This window comes from Macrobrachium rosenbergii, chromosome 56 (assembly GCF_040412425.1).
Source record: "Macrobrachium rosenbergii isolate ZJJX-2024 chromosome 56, ASM4041242v1, whole genome shotgun sequence".
NCBI classification, from domain to species: Eukaryota; Metazoa; Arthropoda; class Malacostraca; order Decapoda; family Palaemonidae; genus Macrobrachium; species Macrobrachium rosenbergii.
Window position 1 is genome coordinate 57,899,187 of NC_089796.1, and position 13,662 is coordinate 57,912,848.

The following is a 13,662-nucleotide window of genomic DNA, read 5'->3' on the forward strand; positions in this document are numbered from 1 at the left end:
ACAGTGCTTAGAGACACTAACCAATAACTAATTACAGGATGTATATTACCTTCCTTAATGGGTTTTACAATACCAGAAATTATCGGTCTTGCATTTACAGGTTTTAAAGTGTGAAGAATACTCTGAGTTATCCCCAAATTTCTTTCCAAATATCTTCCCATTGTGACATGAAATTGTCTTTACACACACATGGTAACACCTTTCATATGTTAGATTCCTGAGAGTTTCTTGGCTAGTACATTGTAAACGCTTTCTTAGCCTTAATAAAACACTTGAAGAAGGATTCAGGAAATTGGAGTGAATAAACTATGATATGACACAAAAATCATTCATTTTTTCCTTATGTGTGCACATTAACTGAAAACCGTTAATCATACCTATTGCTATACTGAAAAATATGTATATGCAGTAAACCCCAAAATTATACAGGGGATGTGACACACCTGGTCCTAATAAGAAATCACGAACCCTTCTAAAAACACTTAGAAGATACCTATTTTGGGTTCATTTACAGAGCCACACAAAAAAACTAAAAATATATACAGGTCGTCTCCCTTGAGTACGTGGACCTTACCAAAACCTGGATCGCTTGTTGGAAAAAAATTGAATATAGGAGCGAGCTGCGTCAGTCACGTCGGTCAGCTCAGCTGTTATGTGATAAAAGCTGCGAGAAAGTTATGGCATCTGGAAATCCGAAAAATTGTTTAGAATTTTTCAAAGCAGTTGGACGATTAAAGGTAATAAAAAACCTAACTCATGTCAAATATTTAGGAGAGAACATTTGATCCTATAAATTCGTATTTGGTTGACAAGGCAAGTAAACTGTCGGGTGGAAAGGCCTGGGCTAGTCTATCACATGCTGCAGTTTAACATTTTCTGTTAGGCGCCATAATAGCTTAGGGACATGGATAGCCAATGACTAGGCAACCTTTGTTATATACAAGCTAAATAATTAGTTTTAATCGGTTACAGGCAAGGCATCATCTCTAATCGGTAGTTTACCGAGAGCATTTTCAGAACAGGACTTAGTCTAGGCCTAAGCCTTTGCCGAGTGAGACTGGGCTAATGTACACCTAGGCCTTTCCTGCTGGCTAGGCCTTTCGAATGTCATGCACGTAGGCCAGTACCTTATCTCTATTTGTTGCCAAGGGGTGTACCGTACTAAGGTGTGTTTGGGCCTTGGAATGTGGAGCCTAAATCAAGACTTGCCTTGCTTCACTATTTTCACATGGCAGTTTCATCATAACACTAGAATTTGCATAGTTATTTTTATTGGCCACCATTCAAAGTGCTTTCATGCCCAATAGGTTTTTGTAATATTTCACTCCAATTTTAATTACAGTAGACTTTTAATGATTTGGCCAGTGATAATTACATCATTAGCAGCTGTGAAGAATAGGTTTCTTAGCTTTAGTTAATTTTTAGTTTTTTTAATGGATACCCAAGGAGTCATTTTGACTAATTTAAGGGTACTCAAGTAAAAAAATGTAGTCCTATTCTAATTAACGTTACATTTGTATTAAACCTAATTAATTGTTGTATTACCTAGATGCCTACAGATTTCTTCCTTCCAAATTTCCTAATTGTTTCTGATTCGATTTTTATGGCTGTAAGCATTTACCCAAGAGCATAAGTAACAACAATACTTGAACATTCTCATTATCTTTTTCATACAGGCATTGGATAAAGTAGATAAGGAGGAAAGAAGCTGGTGAATTGTAATTTGGCCCTCTCGCTAGGGAAAGAAGAGCATCGCGCCTTACAGGAGAATTTAAAATATTTTGTGGTCATGCAACTAATTGAGCCCTAGTTGAAAAAGGGAGAAATGTCACAACAGACAACTATCATTACATCTGTCAACTTAGCCTGAGCAACTAATAGTTTTATCACAAAGTGAACCAGTATAAAATGGAGATAAATATAATTGCAATTAGTGAATATTTCTCAGTGAAAATACGGTGAAAGGGCAAGTTGTACTCAATGCTAAGATTTCCATAAGTCTGATGATATGAGTAACAGTTTATCAATTGGAGACCAGCAAAAACAGGGGTTTAGCACTATATCATAGTTGTAGCACACATAATGCAAAGAAGACACCAGAAAGTCAAATGTTACTAATATATATAAACATGGATACATACATATAAATGGTCAAAGAATTCAGTGAGAATACATACATACGTATTGTTACATTCTTTTCAAAACACAGTGGACCTGGCAGCAATAAATGAATGGTTATTTATAAGGAAGTGACAAATGAAAATTACCAAAAAGAGTTCTGAACAATTGTCAGAGTGAATTAGCAGAATTCAGTATATAAGAAAGAAATTAGATGAGAATCAGAAATAATCAAGGGAACGGGAGAAAACAATGACCAAAGAGGAGACCAAAGAAGTACTGCCATGAAGACCCAAAGTTACAAAGAATCAGCAAGTAATGGTAGTGAACATAAATATAAAAAGGTCAATTATGTGGTACATTTGCAGAAGTCAAAATCCATAAAATTTATTGTGACAAAGATAAAATTGTACCATGTACATTTTGCTGCACAAACAATTATTAGCTATTTATAGATCTACAAAACTAAATCTCTTTAGTTCTGGAACTTTGCAAAATTGGAATACAAAGTTGTCATTCCCAAAATTATAACAAAAACAGTGTTGTATGGCCTAATCAACCGCTTTTATGATTTTTACCACCAATGACTAAGAATTATTCTTCATAAAATTATGAATTGTTTATTATGATAATAACAATATAAAAATTGTAATACAATTAAGATTTTTAGATAGACTTAAAATATATAGGGGCAAAATGAAATGGACGTTAGGAATTCTTTCATGACTGAGTAAGATCTCAGTTATGCTTTAGCATTATAGCAAATAAGAAACTTGTTTGTATAATCAAAACTGTAAAGAATTCTGAAATACTAATAAAATGCCAACAGCTCAGGAAATAACTATAAAAAAACATAGACAGAATGGTTGTTTGGGTCTGCAGGCACATTTAGATCTGGGGATCCTAGTGTTAATATCACTGCTCTGCTCAAGACTTCAATCTCTCTGTCTTAAGACCTTTTTTTTATATATTCTCTGGTTCGTATGGGACCACAAACCTCATGTTGCCAATTGGTTTGCTTGAACTTGTTCTGAATTTAGTTAGCCCAAGAGATGCTAGCTTCAGCTACTTAAGGACAATGGCAACATGCTGCATTTGCAACTTTGTAATGAACCAAATATTTTCTTGCTCATTTTAACTTATCACCTTTGTTATAATCATTGTCAAGCTGTACCGCAGAAGCCTAATAATAAAAGTATAGACAGGGTACTTTTAAAACTCATATTTAAAAGGAAATTACTTGAAAGAAAAATTTTTCCAAAACGACTTTTTAGCCCTGGAATGCACAACATCCAGTCATCCGCTGAAATGTGGCTGGTTTTTGGTCATGACCAATACAGAAGTATTACTTTTATTATTCAAAAACCAAATGGAGTCACAAAATATATGCAACAGTGTATCATTGGTTGAAGGGATATGTGTGTATGTTAACTGTTTATGCACACCAACTTATAACCAATATTACTATTGTCAATGAGTCATTGTAATTATCTATCTTGATATCACTATTTGAGGCAATGAATAAGTGAACATCAAAAGTCATTATTAAAATTCACAAAATATACAAAGAGTTATAAAACCTTGACTGTTGCAACAACTATACAGGATGTCAAAAGCCTCCCAGGTCCCACAAGATTGGGCTTTTTAACAAAAGGTTTACAATTTTGCTTTTTTATCCATAGCTTAACATGAGAAATCTGCATGGCTGCTTTATCTTGGAATGTCAACCTGACAACTTAGACTGTTGACATCGTGACTGGACAGAGCTAAGGGGAGGACTCTCCAAAGTCATCTCTTTTGAAAAATAAATGAGTAACTGTTTCACATCATCTGTTTTGGGTTAGAGATAACATATAAAGTGTGATTCTAGCGATGCACAGTTCACAATTTTAGCTTATTTAACTTGCTCATCATATCCTTTACCATGGCTTTTGTTATCAAGAAATGTGCTGTTTTGGGTGATACAATTGGAACTGAAACTAATATTATAACTTTGGTATTTTTGTCCTTCCAGGTTGTTGCTTTATTAGCTAAGATTACTTTCCAGAAATTACTTAATAGTTACCATTAAACTGGTCTTATTTTGATTTTTTCTTTTGGGTAGAAACTTGTATCTTAAATGTAAGATGGTGCTTAATGAAGTTTTGTCTGTAATTTGAACTATAGTTAACCTACATTTTACATGCAGGATTTACTTAACTTGGGAAACGTAAGATTTCAGATTGGTATGTTAAAGAAGTCGTATTTGTAGTTGGATTAAGAGAGTTACTCAAAAAAGAAAGTGTTTTATATAAGCAACTTACCAAAAATTACATAGCTATAGTTTCTGCCACGCCGCAGCTCAAAATTCAAAATTCGCCGTGAGCACTCTTCTTTGTTTTAGGTGTAGGCATATTGCCCCACCACTTTCAAAGAAGAATAGTTACAACGTAGCCAAAGAGCCCAATCGTTTCTGCCGCTTAATGACTGAACACCAGTTATTAGCAGCTCTTTGATCTGCTTTTTGCTTGGATGGTCGGAGATCGTCTTTGAAGTAGTGCTTTGCTTTTGGTAGCAGCTATTTAGCTTAGCTAGAATTTGGATTATTTCTTTGACTGTGACTTGTCTAATTGGAATTTTGACCCATTATATCTGACTTTAGTTTGTCTAGCATTAGGTATTGCAGCAAAGGCTGCAAAACTAGACTCACTTCTGCAATATATGACTCACATACCATTTGTTGTACTTGTAGGGGACAAATTTCTTCTCTGGGATTGAATTGTGACAAATGTAAGGACTGGGAGAAGGGTAAATGGAAAACTTTACAGACACACATAGACAAATTGCAGCGTGACTGAATTAGAAAAGCTACAACTAGGGCTAAAGCTAAGGCTTCCGCTAGTACAGGTCATTCTCCAGGAGTTGATACCGATGTTATGCATACACCTCTGACAGCTTTTTCTCCCATTTCCAGTCCTCCAACTTTTCCTGTCATTCCATGACCTAGCTCTCATTCTGCTGAACCCAATGCCATTCCCAGCTTAGAAGCACGGGTTGATCAAAAATTTAATTTACTTGTGAGTACTGTTTCCCAGATTGGGAGCTCTGTGAAGGTCATGATGGACAAATTTAATAGTGAAGTGTCAGTGGAGGGGGCGGCTGTTCGTCCCACCGATGCTCCTAGACCAAGGTCCCTGCTAAACTCCCCTTGCCCACCTGGGAGGAAGCAGACTGGCAGTCCAAGGGAGGTCAGTGGGGTTTGCCCACGAGGTGTCGTCGCCTCATCCGAGCCTGTTGTCCGCCAATCCCAGGCTGCAGAAGAATGCCATTGGAAAGGTGTTCGAATGGACGTATCTGCCCTATCTTCAAGTGATTCAGATTCTCCCACATCAAAGAAACGCTGTGACCGTTTTTGCAAAGTTTCTAGGCCACTGAAAAGGCCGGACGCATCCTGATTCAGATTCGCCCAGCTCCGGGTAGTTTAGCTGTAGAGAAAGAGAGAACATAACCCTTCCTTTCTTGTAGTTTTTGGGAGTCGCCAGCTAGAGATTCTCGCCCCCATTCAGGTGCGAAAGTGCTCTGGCCCCAAAGAGGTGTGTGCTAGTCCAACTTTTCGTGCCAAGCGATGAGCGCCCAGTGCATTAGTAGTGGTACGAAGCGCCAACTTGAAGATCATTTGGTGTCTGAGCTATCATCTCTTAGAGCGCCCATCGTATGAGCTCACTTGGTCCGAGCACCCCTCGCATGAGCGCACAGTTCCGCCTTTCCAGTTTGTGGGCTCCCAGATTCTGAGTTAGGAGATCCCGTGTATGACCGCTCGGAGTGTGAACATTAGATCACCGAGTACCCATCCTTGGGGTGCCAAGTGTCCACGTGAAGAATGCAGCTGTTTCCAAGGAGTCAGTGTCTGCTTCGACAGCGAGTGGGCGCCAACGCCTCAGTGTGTCCAGTCGCTGTGGCACTCCTTCCAAGTCTACGCACTAATGATATCTTCATGACCCTGCAAGGAGAATTTCCAGTATCTGATGCTTCAAGAGATTTTCCCTCTGTTACTCAAGATCCTTTGTTAGCGCCGCTTCAACTTCGGCTTGATAAAGTATTGAGCCTTCTTCAAAAGCCAACTCCAGTAGTGCAAGAGACCATGGAACCCCCAGGATCACCCGCTTTGTCCGTCGAGGAACTTGTAGAATAGGAGCAACCTGCATCTAATTACTCGGCACTGCTCAGGTTTTTCCTGGTCTGTTACCCGTTGTTCTTTTCTCCCAGCCGTCCCTTTATCGCAGGGTTCGGCCTTCTTGATGCGACAACCACCAGATACTGCCATACTTCCATTGGCGGTTTTGTCTTCATTGTTGAAGAAAGCTTTGGGCTGCATGGATGCCTGGTTAGCAGAGAAGAGGGAAGTCGGGAAGGCGTGTGTTCTGTTCGCCTCCCTCGCTTTGATAAGGCAGAAGTACCTGTCTTATGCAACTGGAGAAGCTCTGTCCTTGGGAGTTTATCATAGATGCTGCCTCTCAGCTTTCGGCCAGAATTCTCTTCACAACCTTGAATTAATTAATTTGTTTAAAGACATCTTTAAAGTCTTCGAGGTCTTTAGTTTTCTGGATTGGGACAGTGGGGCTCCTAGCCTGGAAAAATAGAAGACTGTACATCCCTTCAAGAGAACTTCTCGTGATCGGACTGGCTTGGAGTACTGACGCAGCGCTGATAGAGCCGTAAGAGATGGCGCACTAGAGCTAGGCAACCATCTTCACAACAGGAGTCCTCAAGAAACGAGATTTGTGGTGCTTGTTCATGGCAGAGGAGTCACCCATTGCAATGTTCTTCACTTCTATTTGCCCCTGACAAGAATAGTCTGTTTCTGCAGGACACCCTGGGATGGGTTTCAATGGAGCAAAAGAAGAAGGACTTGGACCTCTCACTCAGTCCACCAAAAGGACTAAGTCTAGAGGTCGCAGACCTAGAGCCACTACTTCTACCACATCTACTAGAACGTCATCGCCCTTGCAGCAACAGCCCTTTCGAAGTTCTAGAGGGTGTTTCCAGTCCCGACCTAAAGCCAACCTCCAAACTTCCAGACCAGCCAGGAAACCCATTAACAAGCCAGCACCCCGAAAATGAGACGTCTGTCCTCCATATTCCAGTGGGAGCAAGACTTTCCCATTTCTGGACAGAATGGAAAAAGAAGAATGTGGAGCTTTGGGTGCTGAAGGTATTGAAAGAAGGCTATGCTATCCCTTTCAGGGAGAAACCTCCCTTAGTAACCTCTTCCATCAGCTTAACAGCCTACTTGGTAGACTCAGAGAGGTTTTTGGCCCTATCTCGGGAAGTGTCAGCCCTACTAGAAAAGAAAGCCATGGAAGTAGTCGAGGATGCAAACACGGAGGGGTTTTACAACCGCCTCTTCGTGGTTCCCATGCCATCGGGAGGATGGAGACCTGTCCTGGACATCAGTCCCCTGATCATCCTCATTCAAACAACGAAGTTCAAAATGGAGACGAGTCAGAAGGTGTTGTCGACCATCCGTCAGGGAGACTGGATGGTTATGATCGACACACAAGATGCTTACTTCCACATTCCAGTTCACCCGGACTCCAGGAAGTATCTAAGATTTGTGTTCTAGGACAGAGTCTTCCAGCTGCAGGCACTTTGCTTCAGACTCTCCACGGCCCCTCAAGTTTTTACCCAGGTACTTGCTCCCCTAGTGAAATGGCTACACCTTATGGCGGTAAACATCTCTCTGTACCTGGATGATTGGCTCCTACGCTCCCCTTCGAGATCTCAGTGCACGGAGGACCTGCAGAAAACTCTTCGTCTCGCTCAAGATCTAGGCCTTTTAATAAACTTAAAGAAGTCACAGCTAGTCCCAACTCGGTCTATTATATTTGGGGAGAGTGATAGACTCTCTGAGTTTTCGGGCTTGTCCATCCCAACAGAGGATCCTAAATAGCTGCAGGAAAGTCCAGGACTTCGTAACTGGCCCCTCCTGCTCAGCCAACGCTTGGATGAGTCTTCTGGGAACCCTCTCTTCCATAGAGAAGTTTGTTTCATTAGGCAGATTACACACAAGAGTACTGCAATTTTACTCAAGGCCAATTGAAAGGAATTGGTGTGTTTTCAACATCACCCCTCAGATAGAAGAGGACCCCGGTGGTAATTACTGGTAAGTCAGATTTGCAAGAGGAGGGTCTCTAGCTCCAACGAACCCTGACCTAACGTTATACTCAGACACTTCGGATCTGGGTTAGAGCCCTTCTCAACGATATGGAGGTTTCAGGAACATGGTCACCTACCAAAAGAAACCTCCACATCATTGTAAAGGAATTAAAAGGAAAACATCTGGCACTTCAACAAGACAGTAGTCAGTTGTTCAGACAGCGTGACCACCAGGCTTATATCAAGAATCATGAGGGACCCATTCTTTATGCTTTTTATGAAATGCAAAGGATTTTCTTTCTATGGGCAAGTAAGGAGCAAGTGAGACCCAATTAGTGACCCGCTCATTCAGGGCAGGGGCTGAATGTCCTTGCAGGCAAATCTGAGTCCATGGCAAACGGAGTCCACTGATGGAATGGACACTTAATCCACAGGTGTGCACCCCACTCACGGAAAGTGGGGAAAGCTGTCGATAGACATGTTTGTAACTTTAAGGAACCATTGTCTTCCACTGCATTGTTCCTCAGCTCTGGGACCCACAAGCATGGGCGACGGATTCCACATTGCAGGACTGGCTCTAACCTTGACCTTTACGCCTTGTTCTCTCAGCATTGTGAAGGAAGTGTTAAAAAGTTCAACGCACATAACAGCATGTCAATGACCTTAGTCGCCCCTTTGGCCACACAAGGAGTGGTTCCCATGAGCCTCTGAGCCTTTTGACGGACTTCCTAAGCTACTCTCAGAAGAGAACTCTTCTAAACAGCCACACTTATGCGATTCCATCAAGGTTACCACTGAAATTAAAGCTTCAGACTGTCGGGGAGCTTGTCAGAGCAAAAGGATTTCAAGGAAGGCTGCAGAGGTCAAGTCTACAACAATCTTCTGGTCTACTACAGAAGTGGGCAGTTTTTCAGAAGTGGTGCCGGAGCGAAATATCTCTCTTCTCAAACATCTGTAGCCCAAATCGCAGATTTTCTGTTACATCTTAGAACATCAAAAAGGACTCACAACATCTATCATCAAGGGTTACAGAGCGGGTGTTGAGTTCAGACCAAGACATCAGCAATTTAATCAAACATTTGAATACTAGTAAGCAAGCAAAACCCTTGGGAGTCGCTTTAGAACTTGACGGGTCCTCAAATGGCTGTCAGGACCACTGTTTGAACCTTTGATTATGTCACTGGAATCTGACGAAGAAGACCTTTATTCTTGATGGCAGAGGAACAGCCAACTAGAGCCAGCGAGCTTCATACCATTGATAGAAGGATAAGTCTTAACAAGGCAATGCTGTATACCACTAATTTTGTATTTTTTGGCACTTCTAGGTCCATCCGATGAAGAGAAAGTCCTCTGCCCTGTAAGAGCTTAATGGAGAGTATACCTTGAAAGAACTGTTCTTAAGAGGTTTTACTTATTTTGACTTTTGGTGTTCTGTGAAAGACCCAGCCGACCTTTGTCCAAGAATGCATTTTCATTCTTTTTAAGATCCATGATTTCAGAAGCACATTTGGGAGTTCAAGATGATTTACTGCCCATATGTAAAGACTCATGAAATAAGAGCCGTGAGGTGTGAATTGGCTTTCAGACGTAACCTGTCTGTCTTCAACCTTCCGCAACATTTTGAGGTGATCAAGTCAGTGTTTGCTGATGTTTACTTATGGGACATTGAAACGTTGTAATGAAAATGTAGTACTTTAGGTCTGTTCTTCTCTGGCATGGTATTGGGGATGAAGGATAGAAACGCCTTTTTTTTTTCCTCTACCCACTCTCCTTGAATAAGGATAGTTGTATCTTCTGGGAAGTCTGGTGAACACTGAGTCGTGAGTGTCACCAGTCGGCATTTTGCGGTTTTGGTAAAATTTTGATGGTTGTGTAGGTTAACATCTGGTCTTTGTTGCTTTTATTGTACTGTGCCCCTGGCCAAGGGCATATCCACATATTATTTTGTGACCCTTTTTGATTGTGAGCTGATAAACCCACCATTAACCTCCTACATTGCAAAAACACCAATTCAAATAGAGGCAACCCTTGGCTCTACCACCCCGCCGCTCTACAGATCGAGAGAGCTACGACCAGAGAGGGCAGTACCCATCTGCTGTTGCTCCATCACCAGGTAAGGTTACGCTACATTTCAAGATGCCAGCTAATTTTCTATTCCGTTCTTTTCCATACTCATTCATCCCACCTCCAATCAATGATTCAGCTATGTAATTATTTGGTGTTATTTATAAAATGACATTTTTATAATAAAATAAAAGTTTTTATATATACTTACCAAATAATTACATGATTGACCTCCTCCTCCTGATCTCATGGGCATAGAGCATAACAAATTGAGCTTCTTTAACTGGCGCTTGTACCTATTCTTCCCAAAGGTAGGAAGGCAGTATACCCTACACCCAAAACAAAAGAGCACTACTGCTAACTTGAATTTTGAGCTCCTCCTGTAGAAACTATATTATTTGGTAAGTATATATAAACTTTATTTTTATTATAAAAACGTCATTTTTTCTGGTGCAAACAGGTTATAATCAACTTTATAATTCTGTTTTGTTTGATGGTTGAGTGCCCTTATAGAAAAAGGTTAGAAGGATCCTAAAAATATTTGAGAATTTATATTTTCTCCAGGCACAAAATTTCAAATTTGAACATTTGAAAATCATGTTTGATTAACAAGTTGACTGATCATTGTAAAGTTTCCTTTTAGAATAACCTGTTATTATATAATTAAAATCAACTACTGTATATAAATTTATAATTATATTAATTAATTTGGGTGTGATTGCAACTGGTGGGCGAGATGGCTCTATCATTATAAGAGGGATAAGAGGTGTCTAGCCTCATTATCGAGCAGATGATATTGCTCCTGCCACTACAATCAAGGTGTGATTATTTTCATGACAACGTTTTGAACATACTTCATATGTAAGAAGTGTGATGGTTACATCATTGTCTGATTTTCTTCTGAAAGTTGATAAGGCTTCACTCTTGTATGACTACTGTAATGATTTGTGTTTTTTTGGCATAAATATGCTGCTACATACCATTTATTGCTTGACTAAACAAAAAGCAAGGTCAGTTAGAATTATCTTCAGGTTGTTCTGTTGAATATACTCATATGTATTTACAAACCAGATTGGTTTGTGTTCATTTAAATTTTCAAGAGTGCCTGAAAAAAAAAAAAAAAAAAAAAAGGTTCTGGTGCATTGTTCTGAGATATATTCTAGATGTATCATCCATCAGTGTGCTTTGAATAGCTTTGTACCCTGTAGTTAATCAGCTTGTTAGTATGAAAATACAGGTTATAGGTGTGTTTAGTGCACAGTATTTACAGTACATCATAGATTGTTTTATCTGGTATTTTTGTCATTTCTCTCTAAGAATTAGACTTTTTGCCTCACATTGGAGTTAGATCCTACTGTTTGCTTTTATGTTAGCCTTGGGGAAAAACACACAGTTCTCCTTAATACTCTCTAGGAAATATAATTTTTCCCAGATTTTTCCATCTCTATAACTCCTGTTTCTCAGTATGTTATGTTCTTTGTTGTCATTGCATGCATGGTTGAAGGGATTTCAGCAAATGTAATAGAAAGGTTAGACCATCATACATAGATGTGCAGAAGGAGATGAACATTTGTTCCATCTGTGTGGGAAGGCTTAGCGTGCACTTCCATCACAGTATAGTAAGTCTGTCACACTTACTTAGTTATTAGAACTCCAACCAGTTGAAGGGATTGGGTTCAAGGGAGGCTATTGGGTGTAGATGCTCATGAAAGGAGGTTCATTCTTCTGCCCGACAGTGTATATTACAGTTGAACTTGGATCTGCCTTGCCAGAAAAACAATGATCCCCCCTTCGAGACCTAAATACATTGATGCTGTGTGGGGTTAACTCAAGGTCGGGTAGGTAGTCTTCTATCTGAGCAGGTGTGCTTACCATGCTGTCAAGGCCAATTCAGAGTGTCTAAAAGAGTGAAGTTTTCCCTGATTTTTTTTATGCAATTTTTCTTTAATGTATTGCTGACATCCTAGGCATGATTTGGACTCTATGGACCTGGCTACTCACCCCTGGCAAACCTTTGGTTTTGCTGACTTCAAACTGTCAGGAGTCAGACTTTGTTATCTGATTTGTAGCCTTACACAATGGCAGCCACGTAAGGTGCTTTACTTACCTTTGTCCATTAGCTGTCAGTAATAAGATGCCTTATTACATACTAGTACACAATTGCATCAACCTGCTTTAACTTGAGCAAAATGTTCCTTCTGTGTGCATGACAGCCTCATCTGGCTCTGCATCTACCTTTATTCTGTTTAGTGATGATAGTGTCAGTATCTCGGCCCGCAAGTAATCCCAGTTTGCTTATGTGAAGTTGATGCTGTCCTGTCTTTTTTGGTTTGAATCTTTTTACTTTTTTGTTTTCCCCTTCATTCTTATATTCCTGTGTTTTTCTGCTTTTTAAAATTATCTTTTGGTGTGTGTGCATGCGTGGGGGGAACCATCTGTCATTTTGTGGGTTTGGCTCAACATGATTGATTAATTTATATTGATTTATGGAATTGACAAAAGCCAAGTCAATGGGGTTTATCAGCCATTCAGTGCTTTAGACAGTGAAGGTTGAAGAAAGAAAGCAGAATGGAGGTAAAAGTGAAAGGCTAAAATAGAGAGTGCAGACAAATGGTGTCCACAGGAAATGACACCATGTAAGGTACTTGATGGCACACTCTCCTTACAGGGGAGTGAGGGAACGAAGGATTGACAAAAGGGATGGAAACACAAGGAATACAATAAAAGATGTGGAATGAATGATACTGAGGAAGTACAACTTGTTAAATTAAGAAAGAAAGAACAATATGATTGATTAACCTCCATAGGGGTAGGGGATGTCACTGCACCTCATGTGGCACTGTAGGCATTATTAATGGTGTTTGCAGTTTCACTTTAGCCCCAAGTCACCCCATTTTTTAATATTCTACTTTACCTCCATTCCCATTTTTTTCTTCAATCTGACTGTCTAACCGAAAACTATTACTGTTCAGTGCAGTTTTGGGCTTTTTCCCAGGTTCACTTTTTTTATCTTTTGTACTTCATTTCCCTTATTTTTTCATTTTTATGTAACTTACCCAGTAATTACTTAGCTAAGAGTTTCTACACGAATGGCAGCTTAAGACCAAATTACAATAGCGATTCTTTTGTTTTGTCCATCTGAAAAGACCCTGCCCATCTTTTGGGTAAAAAAGAGGAACAGCTGGCTGATAGATCAGTTTGTTTCTGCTGCTTGTATCTTCCACACACTGTGTTGACTAAGCAATTTGGTTTTGACAATTGTTGCTTCTTCCCATCTGGTGAAGTATTCTTTGTATGGTAGCCTTTTGGCATTGTTTTTTCCTGATTTGACTTTGTTAATGATTG

General features: G+C 39.9%; 1 protein-coding gene across 2 annotated transcripts in view; it reads left to right on the forward strand.

Moving 5' to 3' along the window:
- The first annotated feature begins 359 nt into the window (after positions 1 to 359).
- LOC136836422 (5'-deoxynucleotidase HDDC2) overlaps positions 360 to 13,662 on the forward strand; it is a 64,646-nt gene continuing 51,343 nt past the window's right edge. The window contains exon 1 of one of the 2 annotated variants that reach the window (XM_067100644.1): positions 360 to 829. The gene's annotated coding sequence lies outside the window, so the exon portion shown is untranslated. The remainder of the gene's footprint in view (positions 830 to 13,662) is intronic. The other variant, XM_067100643.1, reaches the window with a different exon arrangement.